The sequence below is a fragment of the Camponotus floridanus genome, unplaced genomic scaffold (genome assembly GCF_003227725.1).
Source record: "Camponotus floridanus strain SB8 unplaced genomic scaffold, Cflo_v7.5 scaffold61, whole genome shotgun sequence".
NCBI classification, from domain to species: Eukaryota; Metazoa; Arthropoda; class Insecta; order Hymenoptera; family Formicidae; genus Camponotus; species Camponotus floridanus.
The window spans coordinates 1,087,759-1,113,864 of NW_020229781.1; the positions used below are offsets into that span (position 1 = coordinate 1,087,759).

Here is a 26,106-nt window from a genome sequence, read left to right on the forward strand (position 1 = left end):
CATCTATATATATTACCGCAAATTAAAAACTAAATTGGCTATTGTAATTTTGTATCATTTTAGATTTTTTAAATGCAATTAATTTGCGAATTTTTGAATATATGAAATCACAAAACATTTTTATAATTATTAGATACATAATTTCATGTGTTAATTCATTCGATAGATATACATATAAATTTATGCTATATTTGTATAAAAATCCGAAAAGTAAGATATATATATATATATATATATATATATATATATGTCTTTTTGTTAATAGAATCTACCAATTTTTAACGCAATTATCAAATTGAGAAATATTATTCGGATAAATCAAAGAGAATACTTATCAAACGAATTAATCGATGATTATTATTATGGTAATCTTGTGAATTTAACTCAGAGCGATGAGTCTATAACTAATGCTGCAACGATATGTAGAAAGCGCGATAGTGCACCGCAATAAGCAAGATGTAACGAAATAGATTGTCAACGAGAAAGATTGCGAGAATTCCTTCGAATTTTCGATAAGTGTCGTTTGCGCTCTAACTTGTCCCCATCGTGCCACAATCGTCATTAATGGCTGAGCATCTCTCGACCTGAAAACTTCTAGATAGCAATACTGGAAGATATTACGCGGAAGGAAAATTTTCTAAAAACCGTGCAGCTTTAATCATGCGATATTAATGATCGAAATTCTTCTTTTAAATGCATTTGCGATTTATCGAGAAGTATCATTTTTGATGAGCAAAAGAAATGAAAGGAGAAAAGAGACAGAAAAAGAAAGAGAGAAAATTTAAAAAATAAAAAACCTAGTAAAAAGAAGAAAATGAAACGGAAAAAATTTATTGTGTTTTAAAAGATATCTTACAGAAAAAAATAGAAATATCAACATCACAATATCATGAGAGAAAAAGATATTGAGAAACGATTAATTATCGAGTAAAAAGTTATTTAGTTTTTTTGGTTAAATAAAATAAAGATAATTTTTGTTATATGACAATGTTAATTAAGATTATTTTAAAATTTCAATTTCTTAACACAATGTATATTTCGCGATAATATTTCAGAGTAATGTAATAATATAGCATAAAAGAAGTAAAGAAATAATAGCATTTCGCGTATATGTTAAAAAAATTTTAAGAAAAAAATTTAAAAAAGGAGTTTAAAAAAAAATATATCTTGAAATTGTGTGCAATGTCAATTTAAAAATGAAAATCACAATTGAAAAATTATTTTTCACTTGCTTATGATGCAATTGCCAATCTTATCCCAAGCACATGTTGCAAATCAAACCACACAATTTATTTTCTTTTATTAACATATAAAAATTTTCAAATTAAGGAAACTAAAAGTTCCAATTGTATAAAATACAAACATTGATAATAAAATATATAATAATAACTTCCAATATCTATAAATTTTTTGGTATATTTTTTTAGGTAAAAATTCACAAAATTTGTGTTAGAAATGTGTGTGACGAAAGATTTAATATTATAAATGTTTATATTATATACAGAAGTTTTTGTTATATTAATCTATCATATTATATATATATATATATATATATATATATATATATATATAATATGATAGATTAATATAACAAAAACTTCTGTATATAATATAAACATTTTAGTCAAAATATTTTTTAATATTACTAATTATTATTACTAATAGCATTAACGACAATATATATACACGTTTATGGCGATTTCAAATCTCAACTTCATGGATAAAGTAGTTAATGAAAACTTTCCATTAGGTGTTGCATAGTTATTATCTTGCACGCTCGCATAGCCGACGTCTATCAACGCCATCCACGTCGGTATACGACTATTTGCTGCAGAAGCAAAATCGATAATCCGATTTCATTATCACATCATAGGGACTAGACTACGATTTTATTAACTAGCACACATTGATTTTATAAATATATAGCCATGTGCACGCAATAGTATAAAGTAATATGATGGAATTCATTTATGATGCCTTTAATTTTATTTTATTAACTGCAGATTACAAAAAAAACGATTAAAATATAATTTTCCTAATTCCTAAATTAATCTTTTGCTACATAAAATACTTTTAAGATGTAGTCTACTTAAGTCAAAAAAACATTTTTCATTTTTTTAATAAAATAATTTTTTATAGCTTATAGATATTTAAAAATTTAAAGAAATTATGTTTTTGCACGGATTGTTATATATAGAGAGTTTTCTTTTATCTTGGTAGAATTTTATTTGTCCGTATATAAATTGCATGCAAAAAATTTGTATTTTCAATCTAAAGTTTATTTAAAGAGAAGCTATTAATTCCTTGAATAAAAAAATATGTTTTTAACATCATATATTTAATATGTTTCTTTAATAATCATATTCAACATCTAATAATACTAATCAATAGATATTAATTTAGATAGATATTTTATCGGCTTGTCTTATCAGCTTATTGAGCGTCTTTTAAAAGTCAAATATATTTTAAACGAAAACAATATTTAAATTAATTTTTTAAATTATTAATTAATACTTAGTGGAGAAAACACATGCGTCAAATGGAGGATAATTTTAAGGTGAATATATTATATAATATTTGTTGGTTTGCAATGAATTTCCATTTTGCAAAAATCAAAAACAATTTTAATAGTTGCTCACCTGTTAAATTTGCAATTTTATTCATATTATTCGAACATTTAATATATCCACCACAGATTTCGCGACAAATCCAACGAAATGCCTCGGGAAAAAAATATTCTGAAAATAAATAGCATCACGTATATTCCGTATTTCCGAATCTCGGACAATCGAAAAATTCAATTGATTTAATTAATATACATTTATTTATACGAAAATATACGACTTATCTATGTAGTGATAATTAATTTATAAATCTTAGATAAGTCCATTAATCTGTGGCGCCTAGATTTATGAAATTGTGACAAATCTATGAGATTGAGTTATAAAATACATATATTTCAACTTTCAGCGAATTCAATTTTCGATGCCGTAAAATGCATACGTAAATATATACATGTGTGTATGTATGATGTGTGTGTATATATACAAATATTGTGTAGTATTTTCATTGTTATAAACAAATAAGTCAATTTTACACAAATGTGTGGCATCTAAATTTTGATATACGAAAAAGTTTCTCCTTTTTTTTTAGTATCTATTATAACGTGCGTGCTGATTTTATTTGTTATTTGAGATTTTATCAGGTAAAATACGCGATGAAATACATATCAAGTCGACAACAATTAAAGAGAAATTATCATGCGACAAAGTTTAATACCTTTATGCGTGACTACCGCAAATAACTCCCAAGTATACTAGCGACATTTGTGTCACCAAGCAATTCCCATAGAAATTACAATCATGCGAGTAGCATTAGAATCTCTTGCAATAAACGGTCTTAGTACTAACTTGATAGCACACATTCCGCGTATATTAACAAAATTATTGTCATCTCTATATCTTATACATAATAAATCTTACATTAGCTAGACTATATAAACAGATATGATAAAATGCTATAATAAGAAGATAATCAATATACAATATAATGAATTGACAAATTTCTCGCGACGCAAAATTTTGTTATTAGTAATTTAATTAATTTGGAAAGTATTTTTTAAAATAATTTCCACTATTCTTAATATCATTTACTTCGCAGAAAATAATAATATAAATACATATTTTACTTTAATTAAAGCATTTAAAATTTCTTTGTCATTATCATAGCATTCAATATATAATTTTAAATATATATATATATATATATATATATATATATATATATAGTGTTACATATTTTATGTTATATGCAAAATATATCAAAATCATAGATATTAATATTAATAATTTGTTATTCTTGTAATTCTTGTAATTTCTCTCGCTGAATAAAATAAACATTTGTTGTATTTATCTTAGAATTGACCAGAATTAAAATCAGATTTTTTAATTATGAAAGAAAACTGTTCAGCTAAATATAATGAATATAATAAAAATCTAATATATAATACATGTACACAAAACATTAATATATACAAATTATGTAACTAGCAAATAATAATTATAGTAATATTTAATAATTCTATATTCGAGAAATAATGTGATATATTTACATATATACGTAAAAATTCGCAGAGAATAAATATGGCAGCTTTATAAAAATTAATTAATAATTAATTAAGTAGCTAAATAATCAAAAAACGAACTATCTATTATTTAAGATAGTTGGTTTTGATTATTTAGCCACTTAATTAATTAATTATTAAATAATGATCAAAATGAACTATCTATTATTTATTTGATCGATTTCAAAGCAAATCAAACTTATTCAACATTGATACCAGATCAAACTATCACCTGCGGAAATCTCTTGATGTTAGTAACCTAGAATCAAATTCGGGTCTCTGGGTTTCTCGTCGAAGTTTCGTTCATTCCCTCTCTTCTTCAGCTTCCCTTTCCATTTCGCGCTTGTGACGATGTGTAGTGTGAACGCACCCGTACGCGCGCAGGGGATAGAAGCGACAGCAGGTATAGACCCAGCCTAGCAGGAGAGTAGGTGAGCTCAAATAGATCGATGGACATGCTGCGCACGCAAGTACCTCCGGTTATACCTCTACGGGAGTAGGAAACAGCGCTCCACGAACTTCCGTAGGGTAGGGCGGCAGAGAAATAGCTGGTGGGAGTCATACTAAAGAGAGTGGGAAGGACACCAAAGGAGAGAGGGGAATGTGAAAACGAGGGGAAGGCACCGTGTTGGAAAAACGGGAGGGTGAATGTGAATGTGTAGGTGAGACAGTGAATCAGGGAAGGAGATGCGTGACGTGGTGCCTTTAATGAGAGAAAGAGAAAAGAAAAGAGAGATAAAGCGAGACAGATAGAAAGAGAGAGAAAGAGCGAGAGAAGGAGAGAAATAATTGCGAGGTAGAAAGAGAAAGCAAGGAATATCAGCAAGGCTATTTCAAGGAAAAGAGATAAACGAAAAAGTAGGGGTGCGTCAAGGTAAAAGAGAGAGATGGTAGTACAATGTGAGAAGGAAAAAAATATATGCAAGATAGAAAGAAACGGAGAGATCTTTTTGCAACAGACGAGGGATAAGTTAGAGACAGTCCGAATTCTGAGTGAAATGGGTGATGGGCGAAGAGAGGTGGAAACCACTTGAGAAGGAGAGGGACGCGCAGGGATGAAACCAAGAGGGTGCAACTGGTGAAAGTGGAAGGAGAGCAACGCAAGCGACTAGAGGGAAGAGAAAGAAAGAGAGAGAAAGACAGGGTGAGAGAGGCACGCGACGGCGTCTCACCTGTTTGCCAACCCGCCAGTCTGGTTTACGCGCCCGGTCATCCGTCGGCGCTACAAGTGGCTGTTTCACTTCGACTCTCGAACAAGCGCGGGATCGTTCATTTGTGGCTCTTTATTGCCATAAATATCCGTAGATTGCGAAAGTACGTGTGATAAAGTTCTAAAGACGATACGATACGTGATACATTTTGTTTCGAAAGATTCGTCTCGCTACTCCTGCTCATCATCGTCGTTATCAACGTCAGCGCGATGGTGAGTAATCGGAGTCTGTGTTTGATCGAACTAGGCCATCAGTGACACCAGTAAATCGCTTCCGGTCTTTGGCGGATCAGATGACAACGACACTGTTTGAAATTTAAGACGCGCGCTCTGGTTAGATATGTTACCTAAACATCGATTGTATGTGCTTAGAAACTTGTACTATTGTGGTAATTGACTTAATTGACATCTTATTATAGTGCAATATTAATCGCAAAATAAATTAGTTTAAGATCAATATAGTAAGAAAAGATTAAAAAATTTAGCTGCAAAATTCAAATTTGTGTTTTTACATGTAGAGACTAGTAATCTCTTAATTGCTGTGAAAATTTAATAATGGCTTTTAGTGACGATCAATTCCTCGGTTAATTTGTTTTCCGTTCTCATGATTTGCTCTTATAAATATGTTATTATATACATTTTCAAAATTTGAAAAATCAATGTAATAAAAGAAAAATCTATGGAAATCGAAAACATGTGTAATTTATTAGCGATTAAGGCATCATTCAATGTCTTTTTTCAATCACAAAAATTTCAATTAAATATTCCATTTAAAAAATTTTCTTTTTAATTACATAAAAATGTATTTAAATAATGTAATAAAACGAAAGATATTTCAAAAATCATAGTGTTATAAATAATTGCACCACAACAAAATATTACTTCTTTGTTAATTACATTATTCAATACATTAGAGATCAATGCCATTTGGACAATGTATTACAATAATGATGAACGCTAGTTAAACTGTGACAGTTCTATGCAAATTATATCTCAGTGGAACACGTACGCAATTGAATGTCATAACAAGTAGAGAGGGTCAGCGTACCGTCGGACATGTCGAGGATTATCGTCCTACCTGAATTGTCGTGCATGGGTCGATGAACGTATAATGACTTTTGATAGGTGGGAGTGTCAATGCAACATAGAAACGATTTCTTTAACATATATATTGCCCCTGGCATTTGCTGGTATCAAATAATTTGAGGAATATTTAATAAAAGGCTTAGAAAGAAATGTTTATTCATTAGAAATTTTTAATAAAATTCGCAAAAATATATCATAAACTAATCAAATAAAAATTATTTTTATTAAATTATTTTTATTGAGTTTTATTTAAATATTTAATATTGCAAGCAATTGAAAAATATTCGAAATATTTGATATCTTTAAAAATTTTTTTTATTTTTATATAGAAATTTTATTTTCATGCAGAAAGATTGTATGTGCATGCATTAATATAAGCTTAAACAAAATTGTATTTCAAATAAGCAATCTGAATAACTGATATAAAAATATGTTAATATATGAAGTAAAAATAAATAGCAGCTTGCTCTCGATAATTATAATTTATTAATAATATTAGTATAATTTATTATATCTGTAATTTTTTTTTAATTCTAAAGTTCTTATCACACAATGATAAAGCATTTACCAAGCATTAAGAATTACCGATAAGATAATTAATGATATATCAACGAAAATCCTAATCAATAATTAAATCTTAATAATTAGCACATTGATTATTTGAACTCGATAAATTATTAGCGACCGTGATTATAAATCGATGGGTATCAAATCATGAGTTTATTATGGTTAGATCTGCTAATCCATTAAAGTTATTAACGTATTTTTTAAAAGATTTATCACGAGACAGCAAGATTGAAATTAATCAATGACATAGCGCATAGTCTTCGTTAAAAGGCGCTGTTACGCCCGTTAATTAAATGACAGCCGAAACGAGTAACTATTTCCGGCCCGATAGAATGCACAATATATGCGTTCGGAGTGTGAGAAAGCAAATTGTCGCAGTCTCTCTTTCGTAATCGATCAGCTCTGCTTGTCAGTGACGGAAGCGCTTTAACAGGATCGAAGATATTTGTTGAATTACAAAAATCCGTTTTGCGCGACGATGCAATACACGTGATTTTACGATATTTTTTACGTCAAATCAATAAGCTTGAGCTGAAAATCATATAATACAAAAAAATATAGAACAAAAAAAGACTCCGCAACAACGATTAAACAGATTCTGTAATGCTGCAATTCAGATTTAATTCGATTTTATTCGAATTTATGCACTGGAATCTGTGCGAGAAAATATATTTAGATCTAATTATTGTAAACATGGAGTGAGAGAGATCACATATAACAAGGTGTAATGTTATATATATAGCACAGCAGAAAAAAAATCGTAGTATTTATATTTTAAATGTTATCTGGATATAAGACATATAAAAGACAAATTTAGAAAATAAGATTTAATACGATAAAAATTAGTTTATCTTTAAAATCACCTCTCGCTACGTTTTAATCTAGCTGCATCTCTTTCCATATATTCAATATATTAAAGATGTAAAATAAATTAAACAATAGCTAGAGGGTTTTGTTGATTATCAAACGAAAATATGCGGAAGTCTTCGCCTTTTCGATATTTGTTAGAGAGAGAAATTCATCGTTGATTGAAGCATAATGAGAAACTGACGAGCCAATTCGACGAAAGAGAGACTTCTTGCCGCTCGATCTGAATTAGGAAAACATACTTGTCGATCTAACGTTTTCGATTTCCACTCGTCGTATTTTTGCAATCTTACGAAAAGAAAAACGCTGAATCCATGTAAATTTCTGTTAAAATAAGAATCTGATTGGGCTCGCATATTCAACGCGACGCGAAAAATTTCTCTCGACTTCCTATTTAATCTAACTCACTACTGGAGTGAGCATTACCAATCTTTATTCGGGTCTGTTCTTCAGTGTTTGATTTAGGACTTGTTGGGACGATCCAAGTAAAGTCGGTAAACTTTCGAAGTTTGTGAGGGAATGGAACAGCAACCCTTCAGCTACGCTTCCCTTCTTCAAGATATTTTTGACAGGTCGAAGATCGCGAGATATTCTGGATCGTGAAGCTTATTTAGCCGAATAAATCAAGTAGAATTAATGATGTAAAAAGTTTATAAAAACATGACGTATGATTTAAAACTCTTATTATATAACATGAATATATCTTAGTAAATGATATACATCGTTATATATATTATTATTATCACATACATTATTACATTATTACGTACATCGTTATTATATATAATATAATTGTTACATTGTAAAATTTTCTTAATCATGGTAATACTTTTTTCTAAAAGGCTGAAACTAAACACATAATAATGATTTCTATAAAATATTTTGGCGTTTTTTATATGACGTTATTTATAATTTTAAATTTAACATAAATATAAAAAGTTTATGTCGAATTTTGATGAATTTGTCAATAATGAATTATCATAAAACATGGCTACAATCATGTACGTATTATAATTGATGTCTAATTTATACTGTTAACTCCTTCTGTGGCTTATAATGTACATATTTGGATACGTAGATCATTACATATGTATTACATTACCCTCATTTTTCTATATTGTGCGAGATGAAAAGTCATAATGAAATATTATGTTTATGACAGAGTGAAAATGTTTGTCATAATTTCTTGATTATGTCATATTTATCCTACAATTTATCTCGACTAATCCAATATAATTCTCTTTTGTTTATAACCTTTGTGAAAATATGACAGTGTCTTACATGCTTATAATTTAAATTTGATATTAAAATACATATAATTTGGATAAAGTTTAATTTTAATACACACACATGTATGTATGTGTGTGTGTGTATATATATATATATATATATATATATATACACACACACACATACATACATGTGTGTGTATTAAAATTAAACTCTATCCAAATTATATGTAGATTTTAATATCAAATTTAAATTATAAGCATGTAAGATACTGTCATATTTTCACAAAGGTTATAAACAAAAGAGAATTATATTGGATTAGTCGAGATAAATTGTAGGATAAATATGACATAATCAAGAAATTATGACAAACATTTTCACTCTGTCATAAACATAATATTTCGTTATGACTTTTCATCTGGCACAATATAGAAAAATGAGGGTAATGTAATACATATATAATGATCTACGTATCCAAATATGTACATTATAAGTCACAGAAGGAGTTAACAGTATAAATATATATATATATATATATATATATATATATATATATATACAGGGTGTCCCATGATTGAAGGTCCATACTTTAAGAGCGTGTTGCTGATGCCATTTAGAGTAAAAAAAGTCTAATAAACATATGTCCGCAAATGCATCCTAACAGAAATACAAGAGAAAGTATTGAAAGTTAAATATTTAAAAAAAAAGACACTTAGAAAAAAAAGAAAGACTCAGCCTATACTCTACAACTGTCTATTTTTCATTTCCATTACAATAATTATAAATATAATGAATATCGGCGTATTCTTCATTTCAAAACAACATTTTACTAACTTTAAAAGAAAATGTAATACCGGATTGACAGAAGATATAAACGATGCTAGACTGACCGAAAGTGTAAACGATACTAAACTAACCGAAAATGAAAACAAAATCAGACCGACAGAAAATGTAAACAATACCAGGCTGATAAAAATGTAAACAATAACAAACTAATAGAAAGTGTTTCACATATTCATATCAACTTTCAATACTTGTATTTCTGTTAGGAAGCATTTGCGGACATATATTTGTTAGACTTTTTTTACTCTGGCATCAGCAACACGCCCTTAAAGTATGGACCTTCAGTTATGGGACACCCTGTATATATATATATATATATATATATATATATATATAAAACAATAATGTTTATATTTAATGACAATAATAAAATAATTATCAAACTATATAACATTTAAAATTGACTAAATTATAAACAGTGTTGTTAAATTTTTATAGAATTGACAAATCTCAATTGGAAAATTCTCTCATTAACAATCTGTTGACGTAATCAAAATTAAAATCAATATAAATTATATTAAAAAATTCGGATGTCTATTGTTTTATTATAATAATGTTGAACAATGGTTGCTATATATGTATCAGGAAAGAATCAGAGAGTTCAGTTCCTTTCGGTTGGGCTATTTATCGAAAACAGTTCCTGTGCATACTGTGCTAAAATAGTAGTTCATTGTTTCGTCTTTAATATAGTCTATGGCAAAATTGAAAAAAAAGAGAGAAAGAAAGAGAGAGAAAGAAAAAAGAATTGTCGATCTTACGAACATGATAATGGAAAGCAGGGAGAAAGCAGTCTGTCGTATATAAAAAGACAAAAAAATTTCATTAGGAGCAGCATTAATTTTCTCCAATATTCCCTAGTCATTATGTATCGTTTCCTTATTGATGTTTTAATAATGCTCGTGGAGCAAATATAACAATGCGATCTTTTAGATTCCTCGCAAAGATCCTTGGAGAATAGCGCGTAATGCGTCCAACGTCGAATATTGTTATTGTATATTTTCCTAATGGGAAATCATGTTGTTCGTCAATAAAATACTTAGCTATTCGATGAAAAGTAAAGTATATTTAAATATTAAAAACCGCGAAATGTTTATATTTTTAATTTATATTAAAGTAAGTGTAGATTAGTTAAAAAAAAAAAAAAAAAATATATATATATATATATATATATATATATTATATTAAAATAAAAAACATACGTAAAAAGTTATTGCAATCTTAATTTTAATAAGATGTTTAAATTTGTTTTATTTTAAAATAATAAGATTTCTTATCAAATCGTTATTTTTTCAAAATAATTACTTGTACATTGTAGAAACTAAATATAGTAATATTTGTAGAAAATATTTTATCTGACTGAACTTCAAACTAAATTATAGTATTTTGATTATGTATTTTGATTATGTATATATAATAGTAGCAATAAATGCAGAATCATACATTTAAAATTTTTTTTTAAATTTTACTTTAAATTTTGTATCATATACAAATGTTACACACTGCACATAATTTTTCTGACGTTTGATACATTTCTTTTTAATTAATAGAAAAATTGTCAAACATGTTTAGAATTCAGTTAAACGCTAACTTCATTTATATAATCCAATTCGAACTTTGATTATACAAAACTTTGCAATATTTCTGACAGAAATTTTTAGCATAAAAACCAATCTTTGTTTTTAAATACTGTGCGAGTAACTACTGTGTAAGTTTTAAAATCAATCTAGATAATCAATTTGAATGTTTAAATTTAATAAAAAATAGAATAAGTACGTGGCAGTTACGACAGAATATTGTGGAAGTTTGTATCTTGTTCTTATAACAATAAAGTATTATCCAATTATGTCATCGATCTTTGCGCGATGTACTCTAGAAGTTTATTACATGAACTGAAATTTCGCGATGGAACCTGTTGGCTTATCTCATATCGGATAATCGCATATTTAAAGCATGCATGTGCGGTGAATATCTGGTTAAATTAATTAATGTAATTAACGGATTGCTTGACGACGCTAGCGGGTTGCGGGCAAATTCCGTGGCGCGATATCGCGTAATGGACACATGGCGTTTCTGTTCGATGCATTAATGATACGCCAATAATTATAATAATCGTAATCACACAATAGCGTACAAACCCGGAAACAGACAAAGCGTGTTCGTTATTAGCGCTCGATTGACTTGTACCCGCTATTGACGTTCGTGATTGACGATGAATTCCATGCTGCTTGCGGCTATCGATAGAAATCAGTTGATAATATAGTCGAATTTTGGATCTACAAATCTCAATAAATTTCTATACATTCGATTATTCGAAGAATTCATTATTTGAGATACAAATAATCCACATTTAAATAATATTATAGCTATATCTTTATATTTATTACCATTCAAATCAATAATTAAATTATTCAAATTTATATTTTCTTTTCTTGTTATGCTTTATTTTAAAATAAAAGTTTTTTAGTTTTAAAAAAGAGGAAAATTTGTGAAGAGAAGCGAAAGAGAGAGAGAAAAAAACATGTTTATATATTGATTGTCTCATATAATATATACATATACATATATCGTTAAACGATATTCATATTTAAGTAATGTATTCCAATGTTCGAATATTGATTTCCATTATTTATAATGTATGAATGTATAAATATTAAATTAATAGTATGATCACGCAATCCGTTATATATCTCAATAACTTTTCAAATAATATATATAAAGAAATATAAACGAGATTGATATTTATAGAACCGACAATTTACAGCAGGAAGCTCTACAAATTCGAATTCACGGATGTCACGTGAGATTTGTGGTTACGATAATATCGTGATTTGCGTGCTAAACGGAGATATTAACAATTAAATAAATATCAAAGATTTCCTCAAATTGCCTCTATATTTAATACGATTAATTCTTTTATTGTGTCTCGTTGTTATATTGAAACGTGTTATATTTATTTTTTAAAATGCAAATATATAATTTTCAAGAATTTAATAGTGATTAAGTGACTACTTTATAGTCAAATTTCTAAATAGGCATATTAATTCTAATTTAAATGAAAAAGCTATTAACATACATCTTACTTCTAATTCTTTATTATGTTTTAATATTTTTTATTTCGTACCCTGAATCAAACTAGATCTTAAAACTAATTTATCCAAAATTATTTTGAAACTCCTAAATATGTATAATCACGTAGAAATAGCTAGTAAAAAAAAAATTCAAATTATTTTCACCACCAATAAAGAAATTGGCTTAGAAAAAAAACATCTCGTGAATAATCTTAAAATACTTAAATATTTATCTTTAAATATTTATCGTCTTTCCTGGGAAGTAAAGAGGGTTTTTATAGAATTTCTCAAAAATGAGAATCTATATATCTTGGTAAATGCACCAAGTAAAATATATGCTTATTCCTTGTTCTCGTTTAAATTTTCGCGTACAATTAAAGAATTTTTAGGCATTATCATCCGCTGTGGCTCGGAGACGTCAGTTTTCTTATCTTGTTGTTAAATATTTATATTCAAAAATTTAAGATAGATAAATTTGTCATGTGAAATATCCGTGCGAACAATTCTCTTTAATAAGAGCGTCCGATACGAGTCACATTGAACGCGATTCAATGAATAATGCATAAATTCAATTCATGCGTATCACGCGTAATTAATCATGACGCTTAATTGAAGCAAAATTGAATGTTTTGTTCGAAGGCGTCGGTGAGTCTCGCGACCTTTTTTGTTCGACATATTTTATTTTTTTTTTTTTATTCCTTTATTCTTATTTATGCTCCATGGATCGCGGTTAATTTGCATCGGTTTCGAAACGGTTGCGATGGAACTATTGGAAAGTCGACGGCTTTAATATAAAAAGCAATAAACGAAAAATCGAGGAATTCAGCACGACCGTGAAGCTTTCTACCCTAGCGGAGAGCTTTTTACTGCTTCCATCCTCGACACGTATTCTACCATTTCCAGAGCTTTTCTTTTCAACTTTTCCCTCGTACTTTACCAATCTGAACATTTGCGGACTGCACGTGCTATTTCTTGCGCTCGCAGTTTAATTCCGCTGATTGTGCCTTTTTAAATATCTTCGTTATATACATAGTATATGATTTAATTAGGAAATGTAATTTTGTTTTACTATGTTCGTTTTCTGTTCTTTCCACTATATATCTACTAATAAAACGAAATTAACAATGATATCAATGATATTAAAAAGATTTGTAACCACAATTCAAAAGATTTAATAAAAGATTGTATTTGAATTGTGTATCAATATATTGTGTAATATAAGATTTATTATTAGTCTTTTTAACTTATCACATATAAGAATATTTATATATTTATATTATAATGTTTATATTCTCTTATTCAAAATTAAAGAATATAATTAGATTTCAATTATTTAATTAAATATATGATCAATTAAATGTAAGGACATAAAATTTCTGACTTTATTAAAAATTAAAGGCTTATATATAAAAATTTTCAACCAATTAATTAAAAACAAAACTAAATTTCTCACTTTCAATTAGATTAATGCACATTAATAGATAGCAATATAGAACGTTGAAAATTACAACATGAATCAAGAATAATCGTATAATCCATTATCATATATGTTATTGTTCATTCAAAGAAGTAAACACGATTTTCAATACCACGTCTCACAATAACTGTCCGGTTACACGTTGACTCGAACTACTGGCGCAATTTATCATTCACTGCGCGCTTCTTGAAGCGTTTCTTTTTACGATATATCGTAACGTCTGGTCACTAACACAACGGAATGTAAAATACGAGGAAAACAAATTGAAACTGTTTCAACTGTCTCAACGTTTTGGTATTGTGTTTTGATATGTCGAAATGACGAAATCGTCAATGCATTGTGAAAATTAATTGTTACTAACATTCCGTTTTTCTTTTCCATAATGAGTCTTTATGCGAATTATCTTATGAGGTATTTCGCGGAAAACTCATAACAATCGCGAATAGTGACGTGAGAATAAATGATTGATTGCTTCGCATTTGACGCGTATCTATGTGATTAATTGTATTGTGTTTCATAAATTAACACAGAAAAACATTTCTTCATTTAAAACCATCAAAGCGTTGGTTATTTACTTATTTATATTAAACTCTCTCTCTCTCTTTCTTTCTCTCTCTCTCTCTCTCTCTCTCTCTCTCTCTATATATATATATATATATATATATATTTCATTTTTGAAATATAAATTTCGTATTTACAAGAATGAATAAAGAATACAAAGATGCAAAGTAACCGAAATGCAAAAAAAAAAAAATTAAATACACAATTGAAATGGGCAGGATTGATTCGCGACCTTATATAAGAACTGTGTTAGCTATGTGTTTGCAGAAGATATTTGAAATATTTGAACATGATTTGATCAACAAACAAACATGACTATTTCAAAAGCACTCTCGAAAATACGAATGGCATTTTTCCCCTTTATTACACTTGCTTATTATAAGTATTATAAGTATTATAAGTATTAATTTGATGTTAATAATAAAATTTGATATTAATAAGTATTATAAATATTAATTTAATATTAATAATAAAATTTGATATTAATAATAATATTAATAATAATATTAATAATAAATATTGCTTACATATAATACGTGATATTTTAGCACAAGATATTACAATAATATTTTTAATAAAAAAATGGACTTTTTAATTTATTAAATTTGTTTCTCTCTCTCTCTTTCTCTCTCTTTCTTTTTCTCTACATTTTTCTCAGTGTCTGAGTTATCCTATTTATATTCAATAAGTAATACTATGTAGAAATCATTATTGACAGACGAGAAAATTATTTTTTTAGACAACACGATAAGAAACTAGCGAATAAGAGCCACTGCGGATGATAGTGCGTAAATTTTTCTTAAAGATTGTTCGCGAAAAATTTTTAAACGTGCACGAGGCATATGTATATGTTTTACTTGGTGCATTTATCAAGATATAGATTCTCATTTTTGAGAATTGAGTCGCTGAATCGACTTCGCCCCGATATTTTTCTCGTCTACATCTCTTCAGGGGGGTAAAGAGGGTTTATAGAATTCTCAAAAATGAGAATCTATATCTTGGTAAATGCACCAAGTAAAACATAAGCATATGCATCGTGCCCGTTTAAAAAAATTTTCGCGAACAATTAATCTTTAAGAAAAATTTACGCACTACCATCCGCGGTAGCTCTTATTTGCTAGTTTCTTATCGTGTTGTTTAAATACATAAAAAACAATATATTATATATATATATATATATATATATATATATATATATATATACCTAACCTAATTCCTTTCAATTTATTATTTTTTAGACTTAAAATCTTAATTATGTTCTAGACTTGTCTCTTTCGTAAAATTTTTTCCGAGAAATGAGATAAAGTAAAAATAATAAATAATATAAAAAAAACAAACATGTTTTAATATGTACATCACGATATATTCTTTTCTCTCTTGTTGACTACACGTGGCAACTGGAAATTTCCATTCGCCTCGCTGCATCTCGATCTGCCCGTTGCCCAGACGTTGAAACTTTCAGTAAACGTCGGCCTGGTTCAAGTTTTAACAAGCGTTCTGTTCCCGTCATCTTGTCGAACGCGTTCATACGGAAATTATCCCTATAACGAGACTAGATCTCATGCGAATGTTTACACATCATGTTGATTACAACTACTTTACTTTATAAAATTTGCTTCCAATAATTATAAATTTTGCATATTTTTAACAATTTTAGAAATAAATTGATATTGATTTTGCATTATAAAAAAAAATGTTTTCAAATATTATTAATTAATTATATTATTAATTTTTTCAAATATTATATATTTTTAATAATCACTTCAATAGTAACCTGATTTGGATACAATTGGGATATTATTCTCTCTAAAAAATGAAGCTTTCTCATATTCTAAAGAACATGTTGATCGAAAAAAAGAAATTGAAGCTAAACGCCGTAGAGTGGCTCTTTACACAACTCCTGGACACAACTTTAATCCGATTTATTCATCTTCCCTTCGCGATCGGAATACTGAGGAGCATGTATTCAAAAATATCATATTCCTCGACGTGAAATACATATCTCGATGTGTAAAAAATTTGAAAACATATCATTTATAGTTCGAAAAAATCACATTGACATGTGTAGCATTTTATAATATAGTCCGAATATAATATGTATACTTACAAACAATTATATGTGTGTGTGTGTATATATATATATATATATATTTTTTTTTTCTTTTTTTTAAATACTTCCTCATATATATAAAAAATAGCAAAGATTTTGCAAAGTTTTTTTTAATCTTTTTTAATCTATATTTATATTTAGAATTTTAAACAAATTTTTCATTATTCTTTATGTAATGTTTGAAATAAAGTCTTTCTTTAAAGACATGCATATTCAATATTAAATAGATATTATTAATATATATCTATCATATTTACACTATCACATTTTATGTTTTTAAAGCGTGTTCAAAAAGCGTGATAAAAATTTGAAATATATATTTGTAAATTATATAAATTATATAAATTATATCAATCCTAAATTATATAAATAATTCATCTTATAAATAATTTATTTATAACTTAAGATCAATCTACATATATTTATCAATATACATATATTTAAGAAATCCAAATTTTCATTATTTTAGTCTTATAGTTTTCATATTTGCAATGTGGCAAGCATTGTTATAATATTTATTAATTAATTATTATTGCATGTACATTAAGCAATCCATTTCATGCATTACAATATGTTAACGTAACAGTATAGATGTTCTATAATTTATTACAGAAATGAATTACGGAATATAAAGTGAATAGTAGAGATAGATGGGTAAAATGCAAGTTAATTAGATAATGGGTGTTTCAACTCTGTGTGTTACAACATTGCATAATATTACGCTATATTCATGCCACTGCATAGATGGAATATATTAAAATTATTTTCTTGTTGTGACTAATGAATATTTCTCTTAAATTACAATGTTTTTTGTTTATTATATTCAAATTTTTGCTAATTCTTATTTCATCTTAAGATATTAATACATAAACTTGTTTTTGATATTTCTATAATATTAATATATGAGTAATTAAGAAGAACTTTATCATCATTGATACAATGTATTCATTACATGAAACTAAAAATATTTCACAATTTATATATAATTATTTATATATAAAATGCAGAATATTTGGACCTATTATTGTAACGTGTAGCTATCAGTAAAAAAATACTAATTAAAAACATATAATAGGAACATATAAAATACTTACGTCCGTCATTAAAAATGTAAGCAAATATTGATATAAAAAATATTTATTTTTTGTAATCAATATATAATATTATAAATATATCAATATATAATTTATAATAACATATACCTTTTGTTTTTTATACTTGAAAACTTCAATTTTTTGAATATTTTACAAATATATAATATTAAACGCGTGTAATTTATACTCGTATATTAAATGCTACTACTCAAAGCCTCTTAAAATTGTATTTCCGAAATTATAATATTGTTTCTTATTATGCATGTTTGAAATACATTGAAATACATTTGTGACCAAGATATTGCATTTTTATTATACTGATATTTATAAAAATATCAGTATAATAAAAATGCAACATTTTATTAGAGAGATAAAACTGACAGACACAAAACAATTTATAAGATATTCAAGTTTTTTTATCTTTAATATATAAAATTTAATAAATTTACTACATATACATGCTATTTATATTAAATTTAATACACACACACACACACACACACACACACACACACACACACACACACACACACACACACACACATATATATATATATATATATATATAATAGTTTGTTATAATATTTTATTAATAATATTTCATTAATAATTAATTTTAATAGTTAATAATAATTTTCAATGTGTAGATTATTTTGTGTATGTATTTTGAAATTGTTTCAGATAACTTTAGAAAGTTAACAGAAATTAGAAAGTTAATTTAGAAATGTAACATGTTACATATTTATTTTATATATTTATTGTCATATTCTTATCACACAATAATGTTTTTTTAAGTATTGGTCAGGTTTTTTCTAATATTTAAAAATATTTGTTTTAAAAGTTAATAGGTTTTATTGAGAGATGAAGAAATTCTAAAAAATCACATCTCAATCACTCAATTTGTGAACGAGGAGAACAAACATGACAATAAAAAAATGTTTATTTTTTACATTTCGAGTAAAAAAATAGAACGAACAGTATGAATCAATAACAAATTTGCCAATAAACTGTCATCGATGCGAAATTTGTCTTTAATTTATTTTTTCTTTTTCAAAATATTAGTAAACTAAAAGTTTATATGATTATATAATTGTAAATAATAATAATAATAATAATAATAATAATAAAAAAAAATAATAATAATAATAAGTTTATTATCTTTACATTGTTTCTCTCAATATTATGTTTCATATTTTTTAGTGAAAATTTTTTAAATAAAAGAGTTAAATTTAAGAGATTATTTGGTTTTAATGTGAAGACTTTAATGTAAGTTATAATAATTCTATATTTAATAAAATTTGTTCATTTTTTGGGACAGTTTTATGGAAGTAACGAAAATTCATATGTGCATGATAGCAGAAAATATTTCAAAGCAAATGTAATAGAGGTATTTGCTGAAAAAGAAAAAATATGTATCATATATTCGATTAAATTGCGAACAATATTATTTCTATGTAGCTGACATATATGCACAAACACTCGATGTGCAGCCGATATTCATTACATGTTTATTAAGACCAAATCCAATATTTGTAATTTAATGTGGTGTGATATTATTAATATTTTCCTTTTGTTTTCTATATATCATTATCAATCGGTAATTTCAAATAATGTTATATTTTATGTTCTTATAATATTTATATAAATATTTTCAACACTCGTGTACAATATAATTCGTATTATTTTTCACTGTTTGCGTGGTAGAAGACGCGCTCGCGACAAAAAAACATCATATATACCTAAATTCTCATCTATAGATAAAGTCTGACAGCGTCCATGTTTGATTTCCATGTTATAAGCGTTGACCGGCAGGTATGCATTATTTATGAACCTGTAGAAAACTTCGTAGTAGCTCTTTTATCGTAAAAAAATTACATCCGTTGGGTCATTATATATCTTTCTGCACAACGTTTGTAGTGAAATACCCGAGTTATATTTTCTGTCACTCATCAAAACACTCAAAATTCACACTAATCAACACTAACATTCACATCAAATATAAGATTTTCTAGCTATTAATTTGTATCACATCTTAGTATTGCATTAACAATATCATAGTAGCAGAAACTTAGAATTAATTTCATTGTGAATTTACTATATTCATTTACTCGATATCAATTTTCAAATATTTCTAATAATAAACAATCCCAAAAAATTATGAATTGATTTTATTTGTCGAAAAAGCGTTGTACATTTTCAATAAACGAAATTTCTTTTTAAAAGTGATAACATCAAAGTGATAAATCATAATATCAACTTTGAAAGTGATAAAAAAATATAGTATAATTATATTATTTTGTATTATTATTTTATATTTGATATTTTATATTATCTATTCTTTTGCATTAAATATATCAGCCACGTACCTTAGGCATGTGTGTGTTGTAGTAACCAAAATAATACGAACAAAAATTATATATAGATTCTATTTCGTAATGAATTATATGTTAATGCAATATGTTATTTTGTCAAATTGAAATCTGTATCATATATTACTATTAAATAATAATTAATTTCACTTAAAACTTCATGAAAATTTATGTTGTAAAATTTTAACAATATCGCAAAACATGAAAGTCGTATTGTAGATAGTGTATAATTAGAAATTCAAATATATTAAATTAAATAAACATATTATATTAAAATATTTCTGTTTTGTGTATGCATGCGTAACTAGAACGCGAGACCATCGCTATTTCTACAATCTATCTAAGATTACATGAAAATTATAGCTTTCGAAATTATCGAATAGCTGTACTCAACAGATTTTATTACGCAAAAGCATATAATTATCTTACGCCTCTATTGCTTGTCAAACGCAACGAAGGAAAGTTACTTCATTCATTTTTTCGGAGACAGTGTGGAAATTAATTGAAGAACTAATAGGTTTATCTTATACTAAGTACGCATAAAGCTGTTAGACAGGTTCATTTGATCAAGATTGTATAAATTATTAAAATAAAAGTAGTAAGAGAGAAGAGAAAGAGGAGAGAACTGCAAAGAAATGAGAGTAATTCTATTCTACTCACGTAAAGCCTTTACTATTAAAATCATGGATAGTATATAACATCTACATAAAAATACATATATATTTAGATACATAGAAGATATTTTAATCATGTCCATACTATCATAACAATATCTTATTTTTAAATATCTGGTAACAGTGAAAACGCACGTGAAACTTGGATAATTATAAGCTGGCACAGCGGGTTATTTGTATCTCAATCGAGAAAATAGCAAAAAAAGACGTAGCAAGTCACGAACATTGTTCTCAGTAGCAGATTAATAGAACATAAAGAAGGAGCAATAAATAGATAAATGGATAAGAGTATCTCTTGATCGACGCAGAAACTGACGCACGTTCCACCTCTTTACTTTCCCTTCCATCCCTTTACTTTGCGATATGAAAATATCATATTTGATAAGAAACTATACGGCGGACGAAAAAAGAGAGGGAGTGGACCTGATATGACGCATACACAAGTGAAAAAAAGACTCAAATCAGCCTAGATTAAATACAGAGAGAGAGAGAGAGAGAGAGAGAGAGAGAGAGAGAGAGAGGCAGAGAGAGGGGGAAGGAGGGGGAGAGAGTAAAGTACTCTTGAGTGGCGACAATGTGGAAAAGATGGACGTTGAGAGATTGAAGGAGGGAAAACCTGCGACATGCAATGCTTGAGACAAGAACGACGTCAAAGTATTATGTGCTTCTCTCGGCCCACTTTTGTTTCTCATCAATCATCTTTTTTTAGATGTTACATTTTTAATGCATCGAATCAGACAAAACGAAAAAACTTTAAGTGCGCGCTAGACAGAATAATAGATAATATTTTATTATATTAGAAAATTATATTTTATTATATTATAAAAAACAATAGAAATACAGAAAAACAATAAACGGTCCAAATGATAAAAATACGAAATAAAATTAAAAGACTATGAGACCGTGGTGTTAGAGCGTAAAAAATAAAAGTAATAATAAAAAATTCTAAGTAAGAGACATAATATATTAATAATCAGTTAGATATAAAATACATACGTACGTTTCGATCTATTCAAGATCCTTTTCAATGCTCAAGAAGTTGTTAGGATATAAACAAAATTAAATTTACTGATAAACAGAACGCGATTACATAAAGACGAGCGCGATAGAAGGTAACATAAACAATAAATAAAGCAATAACGGTCTCAAACGTTTTGAAACGCTAACAAAAGATGTGACGAAAGCGCTAAGCAGTTAACAAACTAAAAAAATTATTAATATCAGATAGTAAGATGCATTTTCTGAAAGAAGACCGACAAAAAAACAATAGTTTATCGTATTAAAAAACATAAAAAAATTTCTAAATGCCAAAAATAAAAATCTTGAAAAAATTAACCCTCTCTATAAAATTTTCTCAGCAAAAAATTTGTATTATTTTATACTCTTAATTGTATCTTCAGGTGTTTTTTTAAACAAAAATTGTGCAAATATACAAAGAAATGAAATTTATTATGTTTTATTATGTTTTTATTAAATCATTATCCAACGATATTAAAATTGCCAATTAGAATCGTTACGGATGTTAAAAGTTTTTATAATTATTATCGCAAATCCGTATTTATTTATCCATTCTATTAAAAATTTTAGTAAAACATTTTGATTTCTCTTATTAGAATTTATCATTATAGTATTATTAATTTTGTTATTGATTATTTTTTTCAACATTTAGGTTTTTTTCGTCATATTGTCTTCTTTCTTGTTCAAAATAACATTAAAAAATTCATCGTTGATGCTTTTTAACTTTCGACAATATTATATCATATCTTGTATGAGCATAGTTAAGATTTCAACATACACATTAAGATTTCGGTATTGGAGACAGAAAACGAATTTTAAGAACTTCTCTAAAACTAGCATCGATTAGCAATGAAAGTTACTTCCCACAATATCCTTAAATAACCATCGCAATTTTACAAGAGATATTAACTATTCTGAATATTATGACATTGTGATTTGCACCAATAAAAGATAAAAGTCACATAATGAAAAAGCATGAAAGCTTGTAAAAAATACCAAGATAATATTATGGTTAAACAAATTATGTAAATACGTTAATAATTGTTTTCATAAAAATCTTATGTCTACTGTGCCTACTGTATTTACACGCATGAAATTATACGTATACGATACAATTTGAATTACAATTTATATAAGAAAATAAAATTGAGAAAAATTGAAGAAAAATTTCTATTACTTTAAAACAACTTTATTTAAATATAGAAGTTGCATTCAATAAAAATAATTATCGCATATTTATTACATAGATATACATGCCAAATACATTTTATTCCTTTAATGAAAATAGTTTTTGACGAAAGTTTCAGTGTAGTTATTTATTCGTAAAAAAACCAATCGTGTTGATTGCCAATAACGCAATATTTTGTTCTTTAATATCGATATGTGCGTCACACAATACGTTATGCATATATTACGTCTACCGTGTGCGTAATACATGCTCGATTAAACGTGCGAGTATTTGTGCACGATCGATGGGTTCTCATGTAATTCTATTTTATGAACGTCACATAGTTTATCTATGATAATTTATAAATAACCTGATTCTTTGTTAAAACGTATTAATTTAATACACATACAAAAACTAAGTATTTGTAGTTTATTTAATTCAATATTTACTGTTTGTAATATTTATTTTTATTTATTTTTAATTTATTAATTTTTACATATATATATATATATATATATATATATATATATATATATAAGATAAGTACATGAAAATGTACTATTCTTTAAAAATGCAAAAATGTCCCATCATAGAGGTAATATGCTGTAGCTTTATTATAATATTTTTTTATCATTTTTCCTGGCAGACTATGAGTAAAACTACAAGAGGGCAGAATAAAACGAAAAGCCATTGCTAGAAGCAATAGTGAGGTCAAGGTATTATAAAACATCTATTAAGTTGACACAGCCACTTTAGCACAATGGAATCAAACTTATATATAAATTAAGTGCTCTTTTGTTGTTAATTTATATTTCTGATTTTGTTGTTCTAGCTGATTCGGAGAAAATAGTGACTAATTTTAGATTAAAAGTTAATACAATCACTAAAGTACAGTTAAAGTTAGTACAGCCATTAAAAAATTTTTAAAAAACAAAAGAAATCAATTCTATTGTTCCACGTCTGCACATATATTTTCATTTGTACATAAGTAGAGATAAAGATATTAAGAAAAAAATCGTAACCGTAAAACAATAAAATCGGATTCATTAAAGATGGCGAGCAACAAAATCATTGAAACATTATTAATCGAGATATCTGATTAATTCTCAATTTCATAATACTTTTTTAATATGAGATAACTTTGAAGGTGGTTTTCGAAGCGGTTTAAAAGTGGAGCAGAAAAATCGAGAATAGATCAACTAATTAGCAACAAATTTGGTCTAAAGAAATGTATCGATTTTTTTTGTTTTTTCGAATATGTAATGAAAATTTTTTCAGTGGCTGCTAATTTTAATCTAAAGTTAGCACAGCCACTATTTTCTCCGAATCGGCTGGAGCAACAAAATCGGAAATATAGCAACAAATTAGCAATAAAAGAGCACTAAATTTATACATTAGTGTAGAATATTCTTGATATTCATCTCTCTCAATATTTTTATTAAGTAAAAATATAAATTTTTGTGTTTCGTCAAATTATATAATTAAAAAAAATTATTCTTGTTGATTAAAATTGTGTGAGTTGATTAAAGTTCTAAGATCGTTTCTTTATCGAAATCTAAAGGGAAACGTCCTTTTCAGAATTTCCAAAAAAACTTCTTATAATTAGAATAATTTAATTAGTCAAAAATTGATAGAAATATTCATTATAATATTAATAAATCTGTATAAATAAATCTGTATTAATAAATCTGTATAAATTTCAATTAAATTAAAAAAATTAAAAATTAATTTTAAATTAATAACAAAATCTATTTATTATAAATGTATTAGATATTGATTTAAGCACATGTAGGGCGTATTATATTATTTTATATTTATAGACACAAACTACTATTTTATGAATTAATGATTGTTACCTTTTTATGAAAAGAACAAAATTATCATTTCTTCAAATAAAACGAAAAAATATAGCAATTTTCGTGCACGAGACAATCAATAGTGTCTAATCAATCTTATGGTATGAGATTATCAATTTAGATACTTCCACTAATAAATAAATCATAAAATAGAACATAAAAAATAGGCAAATGCGCAAATGGATCGAATATGTAAAAGCGTATGTGTATATATATATATACACACATAACACAACAATGTACCATGCAAAATATTCCGAGAATTAGTTTTCTTGCTATTTACCTCATTTCGTATCAAAAATATTTTCAGATTATCTTAAGGCATAACACTAGAAAATTCTCAAGTATAAATAAATATGATAAGAAGATCGTAAATACGAAATTTAAATTGTAGAACAGTGAAATATATTATGTGTGTGCGCGCGCCCGCGCACGCACGCACACACACACACACACACACACACACACACACACACACACACACACACACACACACACACACACACACATTAATATTACTATATAATATTACTATATATATTGAAATATTATATAAATATTATACATACATATTATACATATATAAAATATTATACATAAATATTATACATATATATTAATATGCGCTAAGCCTTGTTTCGATAACTAAAAAAATAAAATATATTTTCAGTAAAATTACGAAGTAAATCTAAATATATAAAATATTTTATATGCGTAATCTTTTTGATCGTCAATTGTAATAATTTTAAAGTTATAAATTAAAATACTTTAAAACAGAGTAAATAT

At 26.7% G+C, this 26,106-nt stretch overlaps 1 protein-coding gene across 3 annotated transcripts in view; it reads left to right on the top strand.

Annotated features, from left to right (window-relative positions):
* The first annotated feature begins 4,581 nt into the window (after positions 1 to 4,581).
* The window catches only part of LOC105254474 (BAI1-associated protein 3), a 79,179-nt gene continuing 57,654 nt past the window's right edge, over positions 4,582 to 26,106 (top strand). For all 3 annotated transcript variants that reach the window (XM_025413164.1, XM_025413165.1, XM_025413166.1), the window contains exon 1: positions 4,582 to 5,546. The gene's annotated coding sequence lies outside the window, so the exon portion shown is untranslated. The remainder of the gene's footprint in view (positions 5,547 to 26,106) is intronic.